Source organism: Erinaceus europaeus, chromosome 3 (assembly GCF_950295315.1).
Source record: "Erinaceus europaeus chromosome 3, mEriEur2.1, whole genome shotgun sequence".
NCBI lineage: Eukaryota > Metazoa > Chordata > Mammalia > Eulipotyphla > Erinaceidae > Erinaceus > Erinaceus europaeus.
The window spans coordinates 13,602,447-13,629,743 of record NC_080164.1 but is presented as its reverse complement, the minus strand read 5'-3'; the positions used below and the strand labels follow the sequence as shown (position 1 = coordinate 13,629,743).

General features: G+C 41.7%; 1 long non-coding RNA gene across 1 annotated transcript in view; it reads left to right on the top strand.

The window, feature by feature from the left end:
• LOC132537635 (uncharacterized) overlaps positions 1–26,982 on the top strand; it is a 66,665-nt gene extending 39,683 nt beyond the window's left edge. The window contains exon 4 of the long non-coding RNA XR_009549097.1: positions 26,364–26,982. This is a non-coding gene — a long non-coding RNA (uncharacterized LOC132537635). The remainder of the gene's footprint in view (positions 1–26,363) is intronic.
• The last annotated feature ends 315 nt before the right edge of the window (positions 26,983–27,297 follow it).

Sequence of the window (27,297 nt, the reverse complement as noted above, 5' to 3'; positions counted from 1 at the left end):
ATTTTAGTTATGTTCCTGGGGGCACACAATTATGGTAGTTTTACTTGAGTTTGATAGCTAGCCTGAAATTGGATAAGATGGTGTCACAGTAGAGAAATGGGCTAGAAAGTTGGATTAGGGCAGTGAGTAGCTTCCATTCTTGAAAAAAACTTTGTGGATAAAATGAACTGTTTACCTCCATCCACCTGTCTAAGGGCATATATATATATATTTCTTACTAATTTTTTCAAAAGTATATCTTTAATGTTTTTTTTCTTCATTTATTTATTTGATGGAGACAGATAGAAATTGAGAGGGAAGGGGAAGATAGAGGTAGAAAACAGATGTGGAAAAAAAGAGATACCTATAACACTGCTTCACTGATAATGAAGTTTCCCCTCATAGATGGGACCCAGGGGCTTGAACTTGGGTCCTTGTGCATTCTAATATGCGCACTCTATCTGGTGTGCTACCTCCTGGCTTACTCACTACTAGTTTTATTTATTCACTTTATTTATTTATTTATTGAATAGAGGTAAACATCAATAGAGAAGGAGGAGGTAGAGAGGAAGAAAGACACCTGCAGCACTGCTTCACCACTTGTAAAGCTTTCCCTCTGCAGTGAGGACCAGGGGCTTGTACTCATGTCCTTTATCATTCTAATATGTGTGCTTTACCAAGTGTACCACTGCCCAGTCCCCTAATCTCTTATCTATTGAGTATGAGATTTTAAAGTTCCCTAATATTATTATTTTCTTCTTTCATTCTGCTAGCTTTTACTCTATTTAGCTGCTTTTTTGTGGGCTATAATAACATAAATATTTGCAACTGCTACCATTTCTTGATGAATTTCCCTCCCCCTTACTATGCTGGGTTGTTGGAAAAGCCATGATTTATTATTATTATTATTATTATTTTATGTTTTTCAAGGCAAAAATGCCTCATGACTTTTCTGGAAGCCCAATATAATGACCTTCTGTGTACCTTGTGACCATTTTTAGTGTAAAGTCCTATTTTTTCCAATGTAAGTACGACTGTCTCTACTTTCTTTTAATTATGGAATATCATTTTGCATCCTCTGCTCATAGTTGAAATATGTCCATTAGAAAACCTGTCATTTAAGAAATCCACACAGTCATTCTCTGGTAAGTTTAATCTATTTTCTTTTAATACTATTGATAAGTAAGAACTTGTTATTGCCATTTTGTTATTTTTTCTCCACTTATTTGACCATTCTCATAGCATCTAGAATAGTGATTAGCATAAAATAATGCTCACTATATGTTAATAAAAGAAGTCATATTTAGTTGTTTCTTACTTTTGTAATTGTATAGGTCTGACACTTTTTGACAAGGTGCAGTTATTCAGCCCAGATACTGAGGGATTCCTGCTGGTTTCCTGAACAAGGAATGAGGAACTATTTCACAACACAGGGCCTTCATATCAATCTACTGAATTTATATGGTATTGGTTGTAGTGTCTCCACTGGTGATCAACAGTCAGAATGGTGGTTTTGTAGTGTTCTGGCTGACACAGAACTACTGTAGGCTCCCCTTGAAGCAAAGATGAACTTGGGTCACTCATGTAAACAAGAAGGAGTTGGTGATCTCAGATAGGAGATCTAGAGGTAGGGTAGGTCCTTGTCTGTTATGTCCGTAACTGCCCTGCATAATGGAAGGCTCTTCTCACCTTTCTGCCTTGCTATCTTTAGAAACTGGCATTGTCTTCAGGCTTCTCCCCTTTAAGATGTCTGATAATCTCCTACTATTTCTTGAGATAGAACAAATAAGGGTATTTTCCTTTTCATTAGAAAGGAAACTTTCTCTAGAAGACCCAACAGATCTTTTCTTGAGTATCATTAGTCAGAATTTAGTGACAGATCCATGTCTAAACCAGTGACCTGCAAGGAGAATGCAGTAGATTTTTTGTTATAAGAATTTGCTTGAGTCAATAGGGAGGAATGGACACTTGGACAAAATAATGACTCACTGAGCATGGAAAGAAAGTCTATGTGGGAAGTGACCTCTGTATAGACATTCAAAGGTGTTGGTCATACCAACCCTCACAAAAATAGGAGAGAATCTGCCAAAATATTCAAATCTCAGTTAAAAAAAAGCATCCCCAAAGCTAATCATCCTCTGAAGTAAATAAAACTAAATATGCTCCAAGCACAAAAGTTTGGGTAGAAATCTCTTCATTTCATGTTGTTTTCGATGGGTTAGGTTGTTTTCGCCGGGCTGGCTTCACAAGCGGGTAATAGATGACCAGGGACTCATGGTTGAGCTGTAGGCAGTATCTCTTCATTCATGCAGGACGCAGCACAATCTAAGACGAGCTAGGCTAAACTCAAGGTAAAGTACTGTAAAACTCACAATGCTGTCTTTATATATACTTGCCAAGTAAGGTGGAAACAGGATGTGACATAGAGAGGGTGGAGAGAAAAGTGACTGGTGAAAATCAGAGTGTGACAAAGAGAGGATCAGGGTGGAGCAAAAACATGAAACAGTGGGGATTGAACCAATGCCCTGGAGGGAGGGTAGTGCTTGTTAACAGTGGTTATGTAAATAGAATGAAGTGGTTATGTAAATAGAATAGTGTTAAGCAGGGGGGATTTAAACCAAATGAAACAGAAGGGGTCTCATGCATACCAACAATTTCAGGGACCAGACAGTGGCACACCTGGTTAAGTGCCCACTTTAGAGTGCTCAAGAACCTGGTTCAAGCCCTTGGTCCCCATCTGCTGGGTGTAAGCTTCACAAGAGGTGAAGCAGGGCTGCAGGTGTCTCTCTGTCTCTCTTCCTCACTACCCCCTTCCTTCTCAGTTTATCTCTGTCTCTATCCAATAATAAATAAGCAAAAACATTTTTTAAAAAGTTTTTTTTTCTTAAAAAAAGAAAGGAATCTCTGCATTGATCATGAAGGATGTTCAGCTCAGCTCTTTCCAAGTCCTGAGAGCTGCTCAGTCATTTGAACCTTTAGGATAATTGCTTATGACCAGAGATAAACTAGACAAACATCCATTTCATCCATTCAAATAATACCTGCCTACTATCTCCAGGGAGCATTTGAGCCAAACCCTCAGGACTCATTTGCTTTACTTCTAATGACTTTTAGGTCAGTCATGGCTTGTTAGGAAACAAAACAAAGATAAACAAACAAACAAAAACCCACAATAGTGTTAGGAAATTGTGCAGTTGTGGTCACATCCACTATGTTGTCCCCTCAGGGTATTGTCAATTCCTTCAAGAGTTGAAATTCTATTCCCAGAGTTCCTTGTTCCACCATGTTGTCCCCTCAGGGTATTGTCAATTTCCGCAAGAAACCCTATTCCTGGAGTGCCTTGTTTCCTAGCCAATCCTGTCCCGACTTGTCACTTCCAGAATTTCTCCCATAAAATCCCTTCTGCTTCTGTCCCTCTCTGTCTCTCTCTCGTCTGCTTTTCACCTCTGTGACCTGACGCAGGGAAGGGTTGTTGCACACAGTGGGAGGCTGCCATTTTTCTAGCTCCACGTGGCCCAAACCGCTGTGCTCTCTCTCCCTCTGAGGTACCCCCGTGAATAAAGATTTGTGTTCCCTCTCTGCTCTAGTCTCTTCTCTCCCCACCATGGCACAGCCCTACACAAGAGCCTCAGTAAGATGCCCGAGCCTTCAAGTTTATAGTGAGTTTTCAGGTCCAGCATGAGTCCTTGACTTTGCTGCCACATGGATATCTTTGCAGGGCCTTAGAGACACCATGCTCCTCTTCTTTTTTTTTTCCTCATTTTTTAAATCCTTTCAGTCATTGTATACCTGCAACTTTTACTCATCTTTTAAGACCTGTCTGTCAGCAACTTCATCATAAACACTATGCTTAAGGCTTGGCCAGCAGGCCATGTGCACTTGCCTGTGGGAAGCCACAACACTAAAGCCTCCCTCCCTCTCTCCTTCCCTCCCTTCCTCCTCCCCTTCTTTCCACTTCTTCCTTCCCACCCAGCCACTGCCTCATTGCTCCTGAAGACTGAGGAACCCTCTGCTGCTCTCCAGCACATGTTCCTGGCATAGTCCTGCTGTATAATGGGTGCAGGGTGGTGAATAGAGGTTTCCACGTGCAAACTTATTTTTTTAATAATCTGGAAATAAATTGGCAGATGTATCATTTTCTCCATGTCCAAATCCAGAGTCACAACCTGATCATTTATGACTAGATTAATGACTAGAAAATGGGCAGATTTCTTTATATTTATCCTGAGGCACGTGCATGAATGCCAGCAAGCAACCATTAGTGGATGCATTATTTCTGAATCTAAGTTGTGCTTGTACTGCTAAGGTTAATTATTGATTTATTTTATTCTGTGATTAAAGCCATTAGGCACTATAAACAAATGGTGATGGTTATGCATATTTGAATATCCACTAGCCACTAGCCTGTCCTTTGTACCAGGAATCCAAGCTAAATTAGTATTCCCTGGGACTGACATCTAGAATGGTGATACATGGGCTTGTTAAGGTAACCAGTGATTTTTCCCCCTTGTTGTAGAAGAATAAACAGAATCTGATTGCCTTTGCAATTATTCTTCCTGAGTGCAAGTACTGACCAGAATTTAGTTGTGTGTGACGTTGGCCTCTGTCCTTTCCAGATTTGAGTAATCAGAGACTTCTGAACAGGACTTCAAGAGAGGCTAATGAGTGACCCTGTGGACTTGGCTTTTTTTTTTTTCCATTCCTATTTCCAGGTTGTGGGATGGGCTTCTGTGCTCTTTCAAATAGTTGGGGATAGGATTTACTGATAAGACCTCTGTTTTTGCCTGGACATGGATTCTGCCAGTGAGAAGGATGTACTGCTTTTTGAAGCATCCTCTGTGCTGAGTGGGAGAGGGCTGACCTGATTCTCCTTGGCCCCAAGGAAACTGGGTTTCTAGATGTGGAGTGTGTCCTCCCTTGCCTTCCACACTCTGCATTACTTAGGAAAGGTGAACTAGCACAATCCATCTCAAAGTCTTAACATATCACATCCAACATACTGTCTCCCATGGGCTGGAGGCTCTGTGCTCTTCTCTCTCCAGTTACCAGAACCCAGGGTCCTTACTTCTGGTGGCTTCACCAACCCCAAGAGCCTGGGACTCTTCCCCATCAGTGTCTTCACTGCAAAAACATTTGCAGTCTGGGAGCAGGGAGGTGAGGGGTGGTGCCTGAGGCTCTCTGGGGTAGGCTTGCATGGGCACCCATCACTTCCGCCCAGAACTCTCATACATCCTTCTGTAAAGGAAGGCTCGACATGTAGCCTGGCAGCTCCATCTAGCAAGAGGCAATAACGAGTTTGCAGAATAACCAGACAGTGTCTGTTGCAACATCCTTTGCTTCTGTCTCTCAGATGAAGCTAGTCCAGACAGAGGGGCTTCACACCTGGTCATCTTCTCATCACATTATCTCTTTCTTTGATGTCTCAGGGAAGCAGACTGACCTATAAGCACATCTGTCCCAGAATAGCCCATCAAGCTTTCTCTAGCAAAGGCAGAGAAAATAGTTTGAGATCTGAGACCACCGGAAATGAATTCCAGGTGCTCCCAGGCTGGGCGAGGGCACATGGTAAACATCTGCTGAGTGATCACTGACTTGATGGAATGAATTCAGGTGAACCGAAGGTTCTTGTCAGCTGACTTTGACACATACTCCTTTTGGAAGACTCATCTCTTTACCCTTTGCACAAGACTTCCTGATTGTTATCTACAGTTCATCTTTCCCAGAGAGACGGTTCAATTAAGACAACTCAAAATGAGTCCATGATTCAAAGGTACAGCTGACTGCACTCTGATTAACTTCCCATTCATCAGTCACAGATATATATGATGGGAATTACTGGGGCAGGCAGGGGAGAGGACAGGCAGGCCAGAGTGGGGAGGGAGGCAACACCTGAGAGATCAGGGTTCTAGGGTACAAAGATGAGAATAAAGGCCCACCATAGTTAGGGGATGCCAAGAGAAGGGAGGAAGACATCAGGAGGTGAGGTTTGTACAGGAATATAATTTTAATGTTTTGGCATTCAAGTGCCTGATTTTGAAGTTAAATTGAACTTTCTTCTGCTGTGAAAAGGAAAATAAGTCTGGGGAGACAAGATAATGGGTATGCAGAGGACTGTAAAGCCTGAAACTCCAAGGTTTCAGGTTCAATCCCCAGCATCACCATAAGCCAGAGCTGAGCAGTACTCTGGATGCCCTCTCTCTTTCTCTCTCTCTCTTTCTGAATAAATAAAATACTAAAGAAGAAAATAAAATAAATATTAGAGTGTAAAACTCCCTGGAAATTGTGAGGATGTGGTTGAGCTTGGCAGGGCTTGAACCTGAGGGGTGACTTTATCCTGTTAGTCTCTCTACTGAGAGGTTGAGCAAGGAGGGACAGTAGTAACCCCAAAAGGTGTGCCTCATCCTATCAAACTGCCTGCCTCACAAAGCATCCTGCATTCCAGATATTATGGCCTTTAGATAAAAAGAAAGGGGGAGATGATGGGAATTAAGCCAGCTCCTCCTGCTCCACCCTGCATTGCTGATACTATGGCCTATTTACATAATCACTGTTTTGCCTAAAAGATCCCCACCCATTCCATTCTTTTGATCTATCTTCTTCAAGAGCTGCCCAGCCTGCAGGGTAACATTAATCCCACCAGTTAAATCCATCGCAACAGTTACTAAGGAATTTTATACCTTCCCAGCCCGTTTTTGCCATTCTCCACCCCTTTTCCTAGCCATTTCTGGTTCTATCTTATAAAAGCGTTGTGTCTCTCATCAATAAAGACATTGCATTACCACTCCACCACGAGTTCAAGACTCTCTCTCCTGCATCACTGAGTGAGTAGCAGCCCAGGCTGGCTCCGGTCGAGTTCTCTCCAACCCAGAGAGTATGTGCCCAGGAAGAGGCACCCCCACGCTAGCCCAGCATAAAACAAAGCTGATAATGCAGAGTCTCTGGAGGAATTTTTGAAAACCAGCAGTCCAGCCTCCCCTCAGCCCTGCGATCTGGGTTTCTGCTTGAAAGCACTAGTGATGATGCTAACCTGCTGGGCATTAGGATGGCTGGAAAGACCTCTTTCTGCAGTCTCCTGTGTTCTTACTAAGAATGTGTGAAAACACTCAACTCCACACCCAAACAGATTCTGTCTCCGGGGGACCAGGGGCTTGAACACGGTGCCTGTGCACAATAATGTATATGCCCTACCAGGTGTGCCACTACCTCACCCCTCCCTCCCCCTTCGCCCTCTTTCACCATCTTCACTTCCTAGAGCAGGCTGCCCAGATGTTAGGATGTTTTTCCTGGAATATTACATTCTCTCAACATCCTAAGTGGTCTCCTGTCTCTGGTCTTGCCCAAGTCCAACACAACTTCCACGTGTCTGGCAGGTCAGCTCTCAACTCTAGCAGCTGCACTGCCCAGAGACTCCCTGCTTTCTCTTGCCTCACCTCGAGACCTTGGCACCTGCTGCTCCTTCTGCTGGACCTTGCTCTGGTCCACCTCTCTCTCCTCCAGCAGCTAATTACAGGTCACACTTCACTGCGCCTTCATAACTGCTGTCCAACCTCCCTCAGAGGTCCCAGAGCATCCTGTCCTTTCACAGCAAGAGGGTGGGAGCTCCCCCTTGACACCACGACTGACCTAAGGGCTGGTTTCCTGAGTGAAAGGTCCACACTCAGGGCAGTCCCGTGGCTTAAGGGTCAGTGGTTGCACACTTGAAACTCTTCTCAACATCATTTTGGTACTTTTGTGTTTTGTTAAGTGCCATCCAGCAGAACAATGGAGCAGCTGGCTCAGGAAATAACATAGGGACTCACATGTCAAAGGTCCTGGGTTCAATGCCCAGCACCACTATAAGCCAGAGCTGTGTAGTACTCTGGTCAAGAGAAACAAGTAACATGTGCTTAAAGGGCCCCATCCTCACATCTGGGCCCTGGGAATTGTTCTGGGTAAATCTCATGACAATAGTGTTAATGGGCATAGCCAATTAATTGACTTATCCCCCCCTCTTGTGATCAAACCTCCTGCCAGCATAAAGCCAGATTCATACCATTGTAACAGCACATCTCTTGCAAAAATCTGGCTTGCATGGCAAAAACCCAAACTCCCCAAACTAGAGGGAGCACAACAGCCAGAGTGGCTGAGAAGACAGCCCAGGCCACCCAGGTTGTTCCTTTTCCATAGGACAAAACCGCCTTATGGCAAAACTGCCTTACGGCCAGTGGCTTCTATGATCTGAGGACACTTTACCTCAGGAATGTCTGCGGCCATGATGTTTGTACAGACAGTCCAAAACAGGCCTGAAGGATGGCCCTGCACCCTTGCTGCCTTGGGGACCCACGGCCTCTGTCTGTCTGTCCCCAGTGGAGTCAGAGGCAAGACAGGAACCCCCACAATTCTCTGCAGGACCCTGGCAGGAGCCTCTCCTGAGAGGGCCCGGGGCTCCCCCATGATGTCCCCCCCAGGGCCACGCCTTCGAGTGATTGTGATGGCGGGCTTCTCTGAGGTGAAGCCGGGCTGTTGTGGAGGACCAACACCCAGGGACTCGTGAAGATTTCCCCCTGCAGGTGGGGACCAGGGCTTGATCCCATGTCCTTGCACACTATAATGTGTGTACTTAACCAGATGTGCCACCACCTGGCTCCTAACTGGTTCTGCCTCAGGAGGAACTCTGTGGAGGAGAAAGGATACAGCTGGCTGCTTACAAAAGAAGGTGAGGGGCTGTTGAGGGAGTGGCTCTGGGTTTAGGTCCTAATCCCCTGCCTCAGTTTACCTAATGTGACCTTTTGCCTGTGAACCTCTAATTTTGCTGTGGTGAATAAGAAAAAGGCTTCTGAAGCATTTGTGCCAGGGAGCCTGCTTCCTGACTGGTTTAGTCTCTGCTACTCTGGCCTCACTAATCCTCGGTGCAGACAGATGGTCTATTGGGCTGAATCTTCTTTGCTTTCACCTGCTCATCTGGTCTGGGTTTCCATCTGGTGTTGGTCTGCTTCTAAATTCTGCTTCTAAGATCCCTTCTGTTTCATTGGTTTAATCCCCCCTGCTTAACACTGTATTCTATTTACATAAACCACTGTTAACTAAGCACCACCCTGCCTCCAGGGTATTGGTTTAATCCTCACTGTTTTGCACACTTTTTCCTTCTCCCCACCCCCTATCCTATGTACATCCTCTTCGGACCTGACACTTCCGCCTCAGGATATATAAGGACAGGATTGTGATTAGAGATAGCTTAAATTGCACTGAGTTCCACATGAATAAAGAGATACTGCTTCCCAGCTCAGCCATGAGTCGTCTCTCTACTGCCTGTGAAACTAGCCCAGCCTGGCATAATGGCACCCAGAACAGGGACTGACAATCTGGGATGCCAAGGAATTCGTGCCCACCCAGCACTGCTCACCTCCACGTGTTTTGCTGCAACTTAGCAGCGGGCAGCCAGTAAGGAACCTGTGGCTGTGCTGCCTATCAGAGCACACGGTACTGCAGACACATTCCTGCCTTCCATAATGCCGGGTTGCTTACTAGAGGAGCTGTATATTTCTGTGTTTCATTTGATTTAGACAAAGCAAAATGAGATTGGAGGGTTGTGATGGGCTTTGTTGCCAGAGGGCAAGCCTGTCTGCATGTGGAAGGATGCTCAGTGGCCCATGGAGCCAGGCAATTGGTGAGCTCAGTGCCTGGCAAGGGGAGTCAGGTCTGTTTTCTTGGTGATTTCAGGGAGGGCACCTGCTTTTCCTCCCTCCACATCCTCTCCCACCCACCGAGTGATGGAACTCTGATGTTGTGTGAGTTGGAAGTTCTTTGTAGTGTCTGTGGGGACCCTGCCTCTGCATTTGTGTGAAGGCCTCACTTTTTGCTCCCCATCAGGGATCGAGCTGACTCAGGGGCTAAGTCAGACAAGCCAATGGACTTGGGTGGCTGTTTCCGTTGGCCTCTCATAATCTTTCTTGAAACTGCGCTGTACTCCAACCCTCTCCACCCCTGAGTCCCCCTCCCTTCCTTCCTTCTTTCCTTCCTTCCTTCCTTCCTTCCTTCCTTCCTTCCTTCCCTTTTCTCTCTCCTTTGAGAGAAGTCATTGCTGTCTCATAATCTAAAGACCCACCTTTTTTCCATTCTTCTGCTCCCTCTTCCCCTTTCATATTTCTTCATGTCTGTGTTCTTTTCAATTTTTTTACAATGGCTTTATGAGAGACACAGAGATTAAACATAGAGACAGAGAGACACACAAGGAGAAAGAGATAGAGAGAGAGAGATATCAGAACACAGGTCAGCTGTGGCATTGTACAGTACCAAGTGCTGGGTGTGGGCCCCCAGCATGCAGGTTCAATTTACATGGCCCCCTGCACGCCTATTTTGATGGATGCTTCTCAGGAATCTGAATGAATGTGGTTCCTTCCTCCAGCTACCTATTCCTGGGAAAAAACCCCAAACACCCTGAACATTTTGTGTTTAGGTTAATAGAAGATTGTGGTGGGTATTTGGGATTAAGTGCCTCTATTAAAAAGGTTGAAGAGTCTATTACCACCCCACTCTGAGTGCACCCAGGTCTTTTCTGCTCTAGGAAGCTAGGAAGGCATGGACTAGATCAGTGCTTGGATAGGAGAAAATAGTAGAAGAGAGACTGAGAAGGGAGACTTTGGGACCTGGACCTGCAATTTCTTTGAGAAGTGTGGAAAATTACATCATTTCACATCTAAGACCCAGAGATGGGAGGGTATGGAAGCCTGGTTAGCGGGGAGAAACTTTCCATGCCTGGCATTATTTCATAACTGCAGACAGTAGCTTCTGAGTGTATAGGGTGGTGGTGACAGGAAATGTAAAGGTGAGGATCTGATGCCCTACTATGTTATGTTCTCAATAAAGTTTAATTTATGACAGAGCAGCAGCAGCTGTCTTTCTTTCCTCTCCTCTCCCGGGTCAACTAGAAATACCAAAGGAGATCATCTGCGATCGCAACAAGACAGGACTAGAATGACTTCAGGAACCCACCAAATCACTAGTGAGTGCAAATACATGTGGCTCATGGACAGAGAGGAGCCTAGGAAGAGATTAAGTGGCTGGTAAAAGTCCAGCAGTTTACCAGTTGAGACACCACCTTCAGTATGTTTCACCAACAAAAAGATGGCTGAAGGGAGAAGAGGACTCCCCTAAGACTCACCAAATGCAACTTTGAGTCTCCATGGCTACTGCCTTTAGAAGCTGGAGCAGCAGGGGGAGGCCCTGTGCTGACACCAGGGGACAGAGAACTAACCAGGAAACTCAGGAGAAGTTCTATACCTCACTGACATAACTGTGGGGCTGTGAGAGCCTCTTTGCATAACCACTGGATTATCTCTACTCCACCCTGCTTTATCTCTTGGTGAGGACTCAGTGATTAAGCTAAGAAGCCTACTTATAGTTTGAAAGCCCTCAGGCTCCAATAGCCTGAGGAATGGAAGAAAAAGAACTAAAGAAGATTTAAGCCACTGTGCTCCAACTTAGGTATTAAAATACTATTGAAACAACTGTCAGTGTCCACAACTGTGAACCCTTTAATTACTTTACTTAGATACAAGTCAATCCAGGCAAGAGTGATCAGTAATTTGAAAAGTACTGAGACAGGGACCTCCTAATATACTATATAGAATGGTTAAACCAACAAGAAGAAATATTGGAGAAATAAACCAGGACAAGAGTCCAGCTAAAAGCCCCCCAAAGGTTGAATCAGAAAATAGTGAACTCAACATCCAAATGCTTGTTAAGGAAATAATCACAGGAATGAGTAAAGAGTTTGAAAGAATTGTCATCACAAATGCAGAACCAAGAAATGGGACTCTGGAAGAAAACACAAATTATCTCAAGGTTATTAGAGAACTGAAAGCTGAAATATCTGAGCTAAGAACACAACTAGCTGAACAAGCTAAAACAGTATCAGAACAGGGTAACAAAATAGATGAACTCCAGAAAACAGCAGAGGGGAAAGACAATGAAAGAAATGAGGCTGAAGACAGAATTAGCAAGATCGAGGATTAAGTAGAGACAACTAAAAAAAGAAGTAAGAGATCTCAAAAAAAGATTAAGAGATACTGAAAACAACAACAGAGACCTATGGGATGACTTCAAAAGAAATAATATATGCATTATTGACTTACCAGAGGAAGAAAGAGAGGGAGGGGAAGAAATAATTCTTCAGGAAATTATAACTGAGAACTTCTCTAGTCTAGACAACCTCAAAGACATACAGGTTCAAGAAGCCCAGAGGTTTCCCCAACAGAATTAACCCAGACTTACAGACATCAAGACACAGCATATTTAGAATGGAAAGGAATAAGGATAAAGAAAGGATCCTGAAGACTGCAAGAGAAAAACAAAGAATCACCTACAGAGGAAAACCCATAAGATTAGCAGCAGAGTTATCTAGACAAACAATACAGGGCAGACGAGAATGGCAAGATATCTATCGGGATATCTTGAGCTCAATGAGAATGGCTTTCAACCAAGACTACTATATCCTGCTAGATGGCCATTCAGACTAGATAGAAGTATAAAAACCTTCTCATACAAGCAACAGTTGAAATAATCAATTATCACCAAGCCTTCCCTGAAAGAATTTCTGAAAGGTCTCCTATAAATAGTCAGACCACTGTAAATATGCCAGATATCAGAACACTCTAAAAATCTGCAAGAATGGCATCAAAATATCTTCAATCTATGATATCAATAAATGTCCGTGTCCTGAATTCACCTATTAAAAGGCACAGAGTAGGAAGATGGATCAGAAAACCCAACCGTATGCTGTCTACAGGAAACCCACCTAACACAGTAAGACAAACACAGACTCAAAGTGAAAGGATGGAAAACTATCATATAAGCCAATGGCCCACAAAAAGGGGAAGGAACAGCTATTCTCATATCTGACTTGATAGATTTTAAACTAAATAAAATTACAAAAGATAGGGAGGGACATTACTTAATGCTCAGAGGATCAATAAATCAAGAGCACTTAACAATTATCAATATCTATGCACCCAATGAGAATCCATCTAAATACATCAGACATCTACTGAAAGAGCTACAGCAATATGTTAACAGAAACACAATAATAGTAGGGGACTTTAACACCCCACTGTCTCAACTTGACAGATCACCCAGCTAGAAAATTAATAAAGACATGAGGGAGCTAAATGAGGAAATAGATAAAATAGAACTATTGCACATTTTCAGAGTCATTCACCCCAAGAAATTGGAATACACATTCTACTCAAGTCCACTTGGGTCATTCTCAAGATAGACCATATGTTAGGCCACAAAGATAGCATCAGAAAATTCAGGAGCATTGAAATCATCGCAAGCGTCTTCTCAGACCACAGTGGAATGAAACTAACACTTGACAATCAACAAAAGATTAGTAATAGTCCCAAAATGTGGAAACTCAACAATACACTACGTAACAACTACTAGGCCAAAGAGGAAATCAAGGAAAAAATCAAAATGTTTCAAGAGCTCAATGAAAATGAAGACACAAGCTATCAAAATATTTGGGACACATTTAAGGCAGTACTGAGAGGGAAGTTCATAGCCATACAAGCACACATTATTGAAGAAGAAAAAGCACAAATTAACAGCCTGATTGCACATCGTAAAGACCTAGAAGAAGAACAAAGCAACTCTAATGCAACTAGAAGGACAGAAATAACTAAAGTTAGGGCAGAAATAAATAACATTGAAAATAAAAAAACATACAGAAGATCAGTGAAAGTTGGTTCTGCGAAAGAGTGAACAAAATTCACAAACCTTTAGCCAGACTCACAAAAAGAGGGAGAAGACCCAAGTAAATCAGATTATAAATGAAAGAGGAGATATCACAACAGACAACGGAGAAATTCAACATATCATGCGAGACTTCTCTGAAGAACTATATGCCATTAAGCTAAAGAACCTGGAAGAAATGGACAATCTCCGAAATACCTACATAATTAAAAAAATTAAATAAAGAGAAACTAGACAATATGAGCAATTTCATCACAGCTAATTAAATTGAAACAGTTATCAAAAACCTTCCCAAAACTTTCCCAAAATAAAATTCCTGGACCAGATGGTTTTATAAATGAATTCTACAAAACCTTCAAAGAACTGATACCTCTACTTTCAGAAGTTTTCCAGAAGATTGAAGACACTGGAATACTCCCTTCCAGATTCTATGAAGCCAGCATCACTTTGATACCAAAAGCAGACAGGGACACAACCAAAAAAGAAAACTACAGATGAATATCTTTAATGAACATAGATGTGAAAATATTGAACAAAATTCTAGCTAACTGGACACAGCAGTATATTAATAAGATTGTTCATCATGACCAAGTGGGGTTTATTCCAGGGATGAAAGGTTGGTTTACTGTATGTAAATCAGTCAACATGACCCACCACATGAATAAAAGCAAGACCGGACCTGCCAATATACGCGGATATCTTCGCCCACCCTGTCCAACGCTTGACGTCTCGTCATCCAATCTGGTCTCCTATGCCTACACTGAACTTCTCTGTTCCAGACTCTTGGAAACAGAGTTGGCAGTCAGCTGAGGTAAAGAACAAACACCTCATCACAGACCCCTGCAAGCGTCAACCTGGCTTTGACCTAGCACGTTATGATTGGGCCCTCCTCAATCGCTATCGAACAGGCCATGGCTGGTGCTCCACTATGTTCCATCGCTGGGGAGCCAGAGACGACCCGAACTGCCCCTGTGGCTACAGACAAACTATGACCCACATAGTCAACGACTGCTACCTCTCCAGATTCAAAGGAGGTCTCGAAACTTTACATCAGGCTCAACCTGACGCTGTTGACTGGCTATGGAAGAAGGGCAAACGCTAGAAAAAGAAGAAAGCAAGACCAAAACCACATGCTCATATCAAAAGATGCAGAGAAAGCCTTTGACAAAATCCAGCATCTTTATATGATCAAAACACTACACAAAATGGGTATAGATGAAAAAATCCTCAAGATAGTGGAGCATATATATATAGCAAACCTACAACCAACATCATACTTAATGGTGAAAAACTGGAAGCATTTCCCCTCATATCAAGCACTATCACCATTACTATTCAACATAGTGTTGGAATACCTTGCCATAGCAATCAGGCAGGAGCAAGGAATTAAAGACATACAGATTAGATGAGAAGAAGTCAAACTCTCCCTATTTGCAGATAACATGATAGTATACATAGAAAAACCTAATGAATCCAGCAAGATGGCTTTGGAAATCAGACAATTAAGTAAGGTGTCAGGCTACAAAATTAAGATTCAAAAGTCAGTGGCATTCCTCTATGCAAACACTAAGTTAGAAGAAGTTGAAATCCAGAAATCAATCCTTTTTTTCTATAGCAACTAAAACAATAAAATATCTAGGAATAAACCTAGGCAAAGAAGTGAAAGACTTGGGGGTTCCTGGAAGATGGTGGACTGAGAAGCTGCTAGTGGCTTGAGCTCAGATCACATCTTCTGGAAATGGTAGGATTTTCTGCCTTTAGTAGGCCAGTCAATAAGGGGTCCTAGCGGTGACACCAAGGAGGTGACTATAACTTAATTTGGGTTAAGAATTAGAGTAGAGGTGGCACAGACTAGCGGGCGGGCTGCTCCAGACTTCCCAGGAGTAGGCGGGCAAGGCAGGTACGCCGGGCACTGTCCTCGGCCCGGAAAGGCAGCTCCTTGGGCGGTTGCAGAGCGCTGCTGGGCGGCCAGCAGAGGACTGGGAGGGAGCACTGTAGCTCGGGGGCTTTCTCTTTGGAGTCTCCGGGGACCACTGCGACCCTGAGGGCAGATCCGAGGACATCTTGAGTACAGCTCTCATTGGATCAAAAGGACTTGGAACTAGTTTTCATTTTTGAGAAATCCTTTAACAAAGCTTCGGGGGGGGGGAGGGTTTCCTGGAAGATGGCAGACTGAGAAGCTGCTAGTGGCTGAGCTCTGACCACATCTCCTGGAAACGGTAGGATTTTCTGCCTTTAGCAGGCCAGCCAATAAGGGGTCCTAGTGGTGACACCAAGGAGGTGACTATAACTTAATTTGGGTTAAGAATTAGAGTAGGGAAAAAAGGGGAAAATTTTTTTTCTTCCTTTTAATTTTCAAGCATACCTCCTTCCCCGCCCCCCCCCCAACATAACCAGTCCCTGGGGACCAGCTCCTAGCAGGTCCCTGCTAGGAGCTCCTTTTCTTGACCAAATTCCTGTCCCACCAGGGAGTATCATTAATTCTAAGTCTATACCCTTCTGAAACCTCTGGCCTTTTTTCTAAGTAGCCAAGCCCCCCCACCTCACCCCGCATAGCTAATTAAATAATTAAAAATAAATACATTAAAAAAACCCTTTCCTTTCACTGCCCTTTTATGACTGTTCTTTTTCTTATCTTTTTTCTCTCTTTCTCTCTTTCTTTTTTTTCTTTTTCTTTTTCTCATTCTTGTCATCCTTTCTTCCTTAATCCTACAGCTTCCAAAGTCACAGCCCCAGCCCGCACACCACCAAACAGTGTGCTTCTTTGAATTCACTGATACACATTTGGGAATTTCCTTTCACTGCTCTTTAATTACAGCTCTTTTTCTTATCTTTTCCCTTTTCTCTCTCTTGTCTCTCTCTCTCTCTCTTTTTTTTTTTTTTAATCTTGTCATACACTTCTTGCTTCTTCTTTGCCTTTCTGAATTTTTGAATTATTTTGGGGAAGAAATCGGACTCAGAGTGGACTCTCTATGTGTGTATCTCTGCTCTAGTTCCCTTTCCCCTCTAGTTACCCCCAGAATATACAGTGGATAGTAGATTTGCATAACTGTCTATTCTTGCTATCCTTTCTTTCTTTTCTCTTTCTTCACTGGGATTTGGTTACTATTGTTTCACGGACTGGAGAAATTGTTTGGCTAACTGGTAACGATTAAACACTTCAATACTTGCTTCAGTTGCTACTGTAATTCCGGAGGTTGGTGAGTGCAATTGTCATAAAGGTATTTAGTACAGTGTTGCTTGTACTCAAGACACAACAGCAGAGGAACAACAGAGCATAAAAAAGAAACACATGAATCAAAAAATGGGTAGATCAAAAACAAATAAAACTGCTACTCCAATGAATGAAGACAAGAGCCCAGAAGAAACTACAAATCAGCCAGAAGTAACCATAGATAAGAAAAGTAGTATTAGGGAAACAACAGTTGCGACCCCCAAGGAAAATACTGATTATCTTGAGGCAATTAGAGAACTGAAAGCTGAAATAGCTGTAATGAAGAAAGAAGCTGTGGCAAGGGAAAGCAGACTAACAGAAGCAGAAAACAGAATTAGTCAGACAGAGGATGAGTTAGAGAAAATGAAGAAAGAGGTGAAAGAGCTTAAAAAGAGATTGAGAGACATTGGAAACAACAACAGTGACATATGGGATGATCTCAAAAGAAGTAACATTCGTATAATTGGCCTGCCAGAGGAAGAAAGAGAGGAAGGGGAAGCAAACATTCTAGAGGAAATAATAGAAGAAAACTTCCCAGACCTGAATAACAGAAAGGACATCAAGATTCAAGAGGCCCAGAGAGTACCAAACAGAATCAACCCAGACCTGAAGACACCAAGACACATCATAGTCACAATGAGAAGAAGTAAGGATAAAGAAAGGATCCTAAAGGCTGCAAGAGAGAAACAAAAAGTCACATACAAGGGAAAACCCATAAGATTATCTGCAGACTTCTCCACTCAAACTCTAAAAGCCAGAAGGGAATGGCAAGATATCTATCAAGCCCTGAATGAAAAGGGGTTTCAACCAAGTATAATATATCCTGCTAGACTTTCATTCAAACTAGATGGAGGGATCAAAACCTTCTTAGACAAACAACAGTTAAAGGTGGCAACCATCACCAAGCCGGCCCTGAAAGAGGTTCTAAAAGACCTCTAATAAACAAGAACATCACTATAATACTTGCAATATATCAGAGCAAACAATCTTTTTTTGAACAATGGCACTACAATACATTAAATCCATAATATCAATAAATGTCAATGGCTTAAACTCACCCATCAAAAGGCACAGGGTGGGGGGATGGATCAGAAAACATAACCCAACCATATGCTGCTTGCAAGAATCCCATCTGTCACAACAAGATAAACACAGACTTAAAGTGAAAGGATGGAAAACTATCATACAGGCTAACAGACCACAAAAAAGGGCAGGAACAGCCATTCTCATCTCAGACACGATAGATTTTAAATTAAATAAAGTAATAAAAGATAGGCAAGGACATTACATAATGATTAGAGGATCAATCAGCCAAGAAGACTTAACAATTATTAACATCTATGCACCCAATGAGGGACCATCTAAATACATTAAGCACCTACTGAAAGAATTTCAAAAATACATCAATAGTAATACAATAATAGTGGGAGACTTCAGTACCCCACTCTCACACTTACACAGATAAACAAAGCAGAGAACCAATAAAGATACAAGAGAACTGAATGAAGAGATTGACAGACTAGACCTCTTGGACATTTTCAACTCCTCCACCCCAAAAAACTGGAATACACCTTCTTTTCAAATCCACATAACACATGCTCAAGGATAGACCACATGTTAGGCCACAAAGACAGCATCAATAAATTCAAGAGCATTGAAATCATCCCAAGTATCTTCTCAGACCACAGTGGAGTAAAACTAACATTTAACAACAAACAGAAAATTATTAAAAGTCACAGAATTTGGAAACTAAACAACATACTCCTTAAGAACCACTGGGTCAGAGACTCACTCAAGCAGGAAATTCAAATGTTCCTGGAAACAAATGAAAATGAAGATACAACCTATCAAAATATTTGGGACACAGCTAAAGCAGTACTGAGAGGGAAACTTATAGCCATACAGTCACATATTAAACACCAAGAAGAAGCTCAAATGAATGACCTTACTGCACACCTCAAGGACTTAGAGGAAGAGTAACAAAGGAACCCTAAAGCAACCCGAAGGACAGAAATCACTAAAGTTACAGCAGAAATAAACCGCATCAAAAATAAAAGAACTATACAAAAGATCAATGAAGCCAAATGTTGGTTCTTTGAAAGATTAAACAAAATTGACAAACCCCTAGCCAGACCCACCAAACAAAAAAGAGAGAAGACTCAAATTAATAGAATTGTAAACGATGGAGGAGATATCACAACTGACACCACAGAAATCCAGAGAATCCTGTGAAAGTTCTATAAAGAACTGTATGCCACCAAGCTAGAGAATCTGGAAGAAATGAAACAATTCCTAGAAACATATGCCCTTCCAAAACTGAACCAAGAAGAACTACAAAATCTAAATGCACCAATCACAGACAAAGAAACTGAAACCGTTGTTAAGAATCTCCCCAACAACAAAAGTCCTGGACCAGATGGCTTCACAGACGAATTCTACAAAACTTTCAGGAAACAGTTAATACCCATACTTCTTAAGCTATTCCATAAGATTGACGAAACAGGAATACTCCCTTCCACCTTCTATGAAGCCAACATCACCGTGATACCAAAAGCTGATAGGGACAGAACAAAAAAGGAAAACTACAGACCAATATCTCTGATGAACATAGATGCCAAAATATTAAACAAGATCTTGGCCAATCGGATACAGCAACATATCAAAATGATTGTTTATCACGACCAAGTGGGATTCATCCCAGGAATGCAAGGCTGGTTCAACATCCATAAGTCAATCAATGTCATTCACCACATCAATAAAAGCAAAGCCAAAAACCACATGATTATCTCAATAGATGCAGAGAAAGCCTTTGACAAGATCCAACACCCATTCATGCTCAAAACTCTACAAAAAATGGGAATAGATGGGAAATTCCTCAAGATAGTGGAGTCTATATATAGCAAACCTACAGCCAACATCATACTCAATGGACAGAAGCTGAAAGCATTCCCCCTCAGATTGGGGACTAGACAGGGCTGTCCACTTTCACCTTTACTCTTCAACATAGTATTGGAAGTTCTTGCCATAGCAATCAGGCAAGAGAAAGAAATCAAAGGAATACAGATTGGAAGGGAAGAAGTCATGCTCTCACTATTTGCAGATGATATGATAGTATACATAGAAAGACCTAAAGAATCCAGCAGAAAATTACTGGAAGTTATTAGGCAATATGGCAAGGTATCAGGCTACAAAATCAATGTACAAAAATCAGTGGCATTTCTTTATGCAAACACTAAATCTGAAGAAGAAGACATCCAGAAATCACTCCCATTTACTTTTTCAGCAAAATCAATCAAATACCTAGGAATAAAGTTGACCAAAGAAGTGAAAGACTTGTATGCTGAAAACTATGAATTGCTATTCAAGGAAATAGAAACTGATACCAAGAAATTGAAAGATATCCCATTCTCATGGATTGGAAGAATAAATATCATCAAAATGAATATTCTCCCCAGAGCCATATACAAATTTAATGCAATACCCATCAAAGTTCCACCAAGCTTCTTTAAGAGAATAGAGCAAACACTACAATCATTTATCTGGAACCTGCACCTAGAATTGCCAAAACCATCTTGAGGAAAAGAAACATAAATGGAGGCATCACACTCCCAGACCTCAAACTATATTATAAATCCATCATCATCAAAACAGCATGGTACTGGAACAAAAATAGGCATACAGACCAGAGGAACAGAATTGAAAGCCCAGAAGTAAATCCCAACACCTATGGGCATCTAATCTTTGATAAGGGGGCCCAAAGGATTAAATGGAAAAAGGAGGCTCTCTTCCATAAATGGTGCTGGGAAAACTGGGTTGTAACATGCAGAAGAATGAAATTGAACACTTTATCTCAGAAACAAAAATCAACTTCAGATGGATCAAAGACCTAGATGTCAGACCAGAAACAATCAAATACTTAGAGGAAAACATTGGTAAAACAGTTTCCCACCTACACCTCAAGGACATCTTTGATGAATCAAACCCAATTGCAAGGAAGACTAAAGCAGAAACAAACCAATGGGACTACATCAAATTGAAAAGCTTCTGCACATCCAAAGAAACTATTAAACAAACAGAGAGACCCCTCACAGAATGGGAGATCTTCATATCCCAAACATCAGACAAGAAACTAATCACCAAAATATATAAAGAGCTCAGCAAACTCAGCACCAAAAAAGCAAATGACCCCATCCAAAAATGGGCAGAGGATATGAAAAAAATATTCACTACAGAGGAGATCCAAATGGCTAACAAACATATGAAAAACTGCTCTAGGTCACTGATTGTCAGAGAAATGCAAATTAAGACAACACTAAGATACCACCTCACTCCTGTAAGAATGGCATACATCGAAAAGGACAGCAGCAACAAATGCTGGAGAGGTTGTGGGGACAGAGGAACCCTTTTACATTGCTGGTGGGAATGTAAATTGGTACAGCCTCTGTGGAGAGCAATCTGGAAAACTCTCAGAAGGCTAGACATGGACCTTCCATATGATCCAGTAATTCCTCTCCTGGGGTTATACCCCAAGGACTCCATAACACCCAACCAAAAAGAGGTGTGTACTCCTATGTTCATAGCAGCACAATTCATAATAGCTAAAATGTGGAAACAATCCAGGTGCCCAACAACAGATGAGTGGCTGAGAAAGCTGTGGTATATATACACAATGGAATACTATGCAGCTATCAAGAACAATGAACCCACCTTCTCTGACCCATCTTGGACAGAGCTAGAAGGAATTATGTTAAGTGAGCTAAGTCAGAAAGATAAAGATGAATATGGGATGATCCCACTCATCAACAGAAGTTGACTAAGAAGATCTGAAAGGGAAACTAAAATCAGGACCTGATCAAATTGTAAGTAGGGCACCAAAGTAAAAACCCTGTGGTGAGGGGTAGACATGTAGCTTCCTGGGCCAGTGGGGGGTGGGAGTAGGTGGGAGGGATGGGTTACAGTCTTTTGGTGGTGGGAATGGTGTTTATGTACACTCCTATCAAAATGTAGACATATAAATCAGTAGCTAATTAATATGAGAGGGGGAAAATCAATTGTATGTCTCAAAGTTTTTCAAAACACAAAGTGAATCTTTTTAATATATAGGCTGTGTATTTGATATGCGGACTCTCTCATAAGCCTAGACCAAGTAGATTAGAAGCATCCAATAGCACAGCTATATACAAGATACTGGATACTGTACAGCAAACCATAACAAAAGGACTTTTCAACGTTAACCCAATTACCAAATAATGTGATGATAACATTAACTATCGATTGTCTTTTTGAACCCTAAGACAGCAGGAACCTCACATCTCCACTATAGAGGCCCTACTTCCCCCAGTCCTGGAACCCTTGGATAGGGCCCACTTTCCCGTATGCCTCTCCCAATCCATACCAAATAATATTGCATCCGCTGATCACAACCTAACCAATGCAACGATTGCCACCTCAACATGCTTCACCTCAGACTGTGTCCAGAGACTTCACGTGTGGAATGACAACCCTTCAGCTTCATTACTCTGGTGAGACCTTTTCTTTTATAGTACACTCTAATTTCACCTCAGGTGGTTCACTTTCTAACAAAGTCCCAAAACCTAGATATACACCAGTTTCTGTGAGAGAGAGCTTATGTTCACACGTATCCATAAACTACTGTAAAATATATACCTGAAAGCAGAAGTACACTAGAGTTTGCAGTGAGTACCTCCCTAACACTTCCTCTCCACTATTCCAAGCTTTGGGTCCATGATTGCTCAACAATTTGTTTGACTTCGTATGTTAACTCTCTTTTCAATCACCAGGTTCCAGATGCCACCAGGATGCTGGCCAGGCTTCCCTGGATTGAAGACCCCACCAATGTGTCCTGGAGCTCAGCTTCCCCAGAGACACACCCTACTAGGGAAAGAGAGAGGCAGACTGGGAGTATGGACCGACCAGTCAATGCCCATGTTCAGTGGGGAAGCAATTACAGAAGCCAGACCTTCCACCTTCTGCAACCCACAATGACCCTGGGTCCATGCTCCCAGAGGGACAGAGAATGGGAAAGCTATCAGGGGAGGGGGTGGGTTATGGAGATTGGGTGGTGGGAATTGTGTGGAGTTGTACCCCTCCCACCCTATGGTTTTGTTAATTAATCCTTTCTTAAATAAAAAAAAATAAAGAAAAAGAAGTGAAAGACTTGTATACTGAAAATTATGAGTCACTATTCAAGGAAAGAGAAAAAGACACAGAGAAGTAGAAAGACATTCCATGTTCATGGGTTGGAAGAATTAACATCATCAAAATGAATATACTACCCAGAGCCATACACAAATTTAGTGCTATCCCTATCAATATCCCAACCACATTTTTTTAGGAGAATAGAACAAATGCTACAAATGTTTATCTGGAACAAGAAATGACATGGAATTACCAAAACAATCTTGAGAAGAAAGAATAGAACTGGAGGCATCACACTCCCAGGTTTCAAATTGTATTATAGGGCCAAATAAAGACAAAATGAGATCCCACTTCACTCCTGTGAGAATGTCATATATCATAAAAGGTAACAGCAGCAAATGCTGGAGAGGTTATGGGGTCAAATAAACCTTCCTTTACTGCTGGTGGGAATGTAAGTTGGTCCAGCCTCTGTGGAGAACAGTCTGGAGAACTCTCAGAAGGCTAGAAATGGACCCACACTATGATCCTGCAATTCCTCTCCTGTGGATATATCCCAAGGAACCCAACACACACATCCAAAAAGATGTGTACACATATGTTCTTGGCAGCACAATTTGTAATAGCCAAAACCTGGAAGCAACTCAGGTGTCCAACCACAGATGAGTAACTTAGTTAGTTGTGGTCTATATACACAATGGAATACTACTCAGCTATTAAAAACTGTCACTTCACCATTTTCAGCTGATCTTGGATGGACATTGAAAAATTCATGTTATGTGAAATACGTCAGGAACAGAAGGATGAATATAGGATGATCTCACTCTCAGGGAACAGTTGAAAAACAAGATCAGAAGAGAAAACACTAGTGGAACCTGAACTGGAATTGGCGTGTTGCACCAAAGTAAAAATCTCTGGGGGTGGTGGTGGGGTGGTGGGAGAATACAGGTCCAAAAAATGATGACAGAGGACCTAGTGGGTGTTGTGTTGTTATATGGAAAACTGGAAAATATTATGTATGTACAAAGTATTGTAGTTACTGTCGAATGTAAAACAATAATTCTCCAATAAAGAAGAAAAAAAGTGAGTATCTTTGTCAAATCTTTGTCAACTATTCAGAACAGGTTCCATCTTCCAGGAAGAGCTGCACCCAAAATGCCAGCATTGAAGTACACACAATCTTGGAGGGGAAGGAGGTGTCTTGAAATGACAGTGCTAGACTTGATCTCCCATCCTTGTTAACTGAGGCTTTCAGCCAGCTTCGGCATCATACACAGACTGTATTCCCACCACGCAGAGCAGTAATGGTACAGGGCATCAGGAAAAGTATTCAACTTATAAAGTATTCAGTTATAGCCTCAGTAGTAAGTCAGAATTAACCCCACATTAAAGGCTACCCAATCCTGCTCAAAAGCATTCTGCTCAAAAGCATTTTCAAAAGAATGCTTTACCAGTGAGATAGTTTACCTGAGAAGCTGCTTGCTTTGCAAATGTACAATCCAGGCTTGAATATCCTGTCCTAATGGCTCTAGGGGAGGGAAGCTTTGGTGCTGTAAAGCTTCTCCCTCTTTCTGTTTGCCATTTTTTACTTTTTTTTAAAAAAAGTTTCTTTGGAGTGGTGAAGACCCAATGATTCATAGAAACACAAAGAAAACTGAAAGTGAAGTCTTAAAGGAATCAATGTCCCTTCCACATTTTAGCTGGGTCCCAGTGCAGTACTGAAGAACACTTAAAGAACTGTAAAAAATCATGAATAAAAATATTTTTCATTTCTATAATCTAACACAAGTTTCAGATATGTGAAGTCCCAGGAAAATACAACCATCTTGAGGGATTCAAGCAATATAAAGAGACTCAGAGACAACGTATGGGACAGGGGTAGTAGTCAAGGGAAATCACTGCAAATACACTTCATGTGTTTCAGGAAGAACAAGTGTTTTCCAGGAATAACCTGCAGGCCAGATTCAGCCTGGAGGCTGGTTGTGTTGCTTGAGCTCTGCAAATGGCTTACAGCCACCACCCTTCTTTTTGTTTACATTATTAACTACTCTAAAAAGTACTTTAAGTGTTGCTGAACACATTTATGATCTCCAAAGCCCAAACAATTTACTCTCTGGCTCTTAAAGGGAAAGTTTTCTAATTTCTGTAATTTGAGACCAAGCAAATATTAAAAGGTCCACGTTTCTTTTGCAGTGTTGCAAAAACAGGGTTTTTGAAAGGGAAAAGATACTGGGTGAGATTGACAGCAAATATGATTTGTTAAAACAGAAGGTTACTAAACCTGAAGATAAAGCTATCCAACATGGAAAAAAAAAAACAAAGAGTAGAACCAGTGTATCAATGAAATGAAGGAAAATGTGATGTTAATTTTCAAAATCAATAAACACATAATGCATGTAATTGGAGTCCCAGAAAGGAGGAAGTAAAAAAAAAGTTAAAGAAATAATGGCTAATTTTATCTGTACTTGACAAAAAAAAAAAAAAAAGATTAAGGCTATAGTTTCAACAAGTTCAACAAACCTCATGCACTAGAAACATGAATGAAATTCTACCAAATCATATAAGAAATATCAAAGTACTTAAAACCAGTGATTGTGAAAAACTATTGTGAAAGTGGTTAGAGGAAAGTGCCACATAATATTCAGAAGAAAAAATAATAACCAATATTTCATTAGGAAATGCAATACAAATGGCAGGTGACAAAACCTTGAAAGAAAATATAACATGTAGATAGCTTAGAATTGTATGCCTAGCAACAATACATTGATATTTCTGAAAGGAGGATGGACAACATACTCTGTGTTCCACCTGAGGAAGATGGGTCTATATTGGAGCAGCTTGGAACATTCCTACTCATGACCACAGAATGTGAGCTCAGATCTACAGGGATGCAGAGGTCACATAGGCTCCTAAGCTGAATATGGGCCCCAGACCACATCAAATCGATGGGGTTTACAGTCAACAATATTTATATCCTTTCCCATATTAGGGAGCTACTCTCTTCCCTGATCCAGCTTTCTGTCCCTTTTCCAGCCATGACATCACCTCCCCAGACAATAACTTGGATCCACCTGCATATCAGATTTCAGGCTCAGGGAAACAAAACAAAACAAAACAAAACCTAGTATAGCTACAGGCCTTTTGGAATATAACTAAAATATGCCTCCTAGATATCTACAAATTGGAGGACCCCCACAACACTTCATCTGCACTATTCCAGCCTCTAGGTCCATGACTGTTCAACAGTTTGTTTGGCTTTGTATGTTAACTCTTTTTTTTTCAGTCACCAGGTTCCAGATGCTAGCATGATGCCGACCAGACTTTCCTGGACAGACAACCCCACCAATGAGTCCTGGAGCTCTGCTTCCCCAGAGACCCACCTTACTAGGGAAAGAGAGAGGCAGACTGGGAGTATGGACTGACTAGTCAACGCCCATGTTCAGTGAGCAAGCAATTACAGAAGCCAGACCTTCCACCTTCTGCATCCCACAATGACCTTGGGTCCATACACCCAGAGGGATAAAGAATAGGAAAGCTATCAGGGGAAAGGATGGGATATGGAGATCTGGTGGTGGAAACTGTGTGGAGTTTTACTCCTCTTATCCTATGGTTTTGTTAATGTCTCCTTTTAAAAATAAATAAATAAATAAACAAAAAAGATAGTCCATGCTATCTGAAGCAGTTTTAAAAAAGCTATTTTATATAGTATGACTAAATAAAAGAATAAGCAAAAAATAGAATCAGGGATAAAGAGGGTCATTTCCTGCTGGAAAAGTGGTCATTACACTTACAGGATGTAGCAGTAAAGATTGTTATGCACCTAAAAATGGTTTCAAAATACATGAAGCACAACTGATAAAATGGAAAAGAAAAATAATTCTTCTATAGTCTCATATTTCCACACCCAGTACAAATGGAAAATGCAGACATAGGGGTCTGTAGTAGGGCACCTGGTAGAGCACACACATAACTATGCACGAGGATCTGGGTTCAAGCCCCTAGTCTCCACCTGAAAGGTGGAAGCTTCCCAGGGTATGTGTCCCTCTCTCTCAGCCTAAGAAAGAAAAAGTAAAAAATATTGCCATGGAGAATGGTGGAGTTGTGTAGGCCCTGCCTGGTCCCCCACCCGTAGCAATAATTCTGATAGCAAAAGGAAAGAATGAAGGAAGGAAAGAAGAAATAAAATCTGAAATTATTTAGATAAAATTAGTAACATT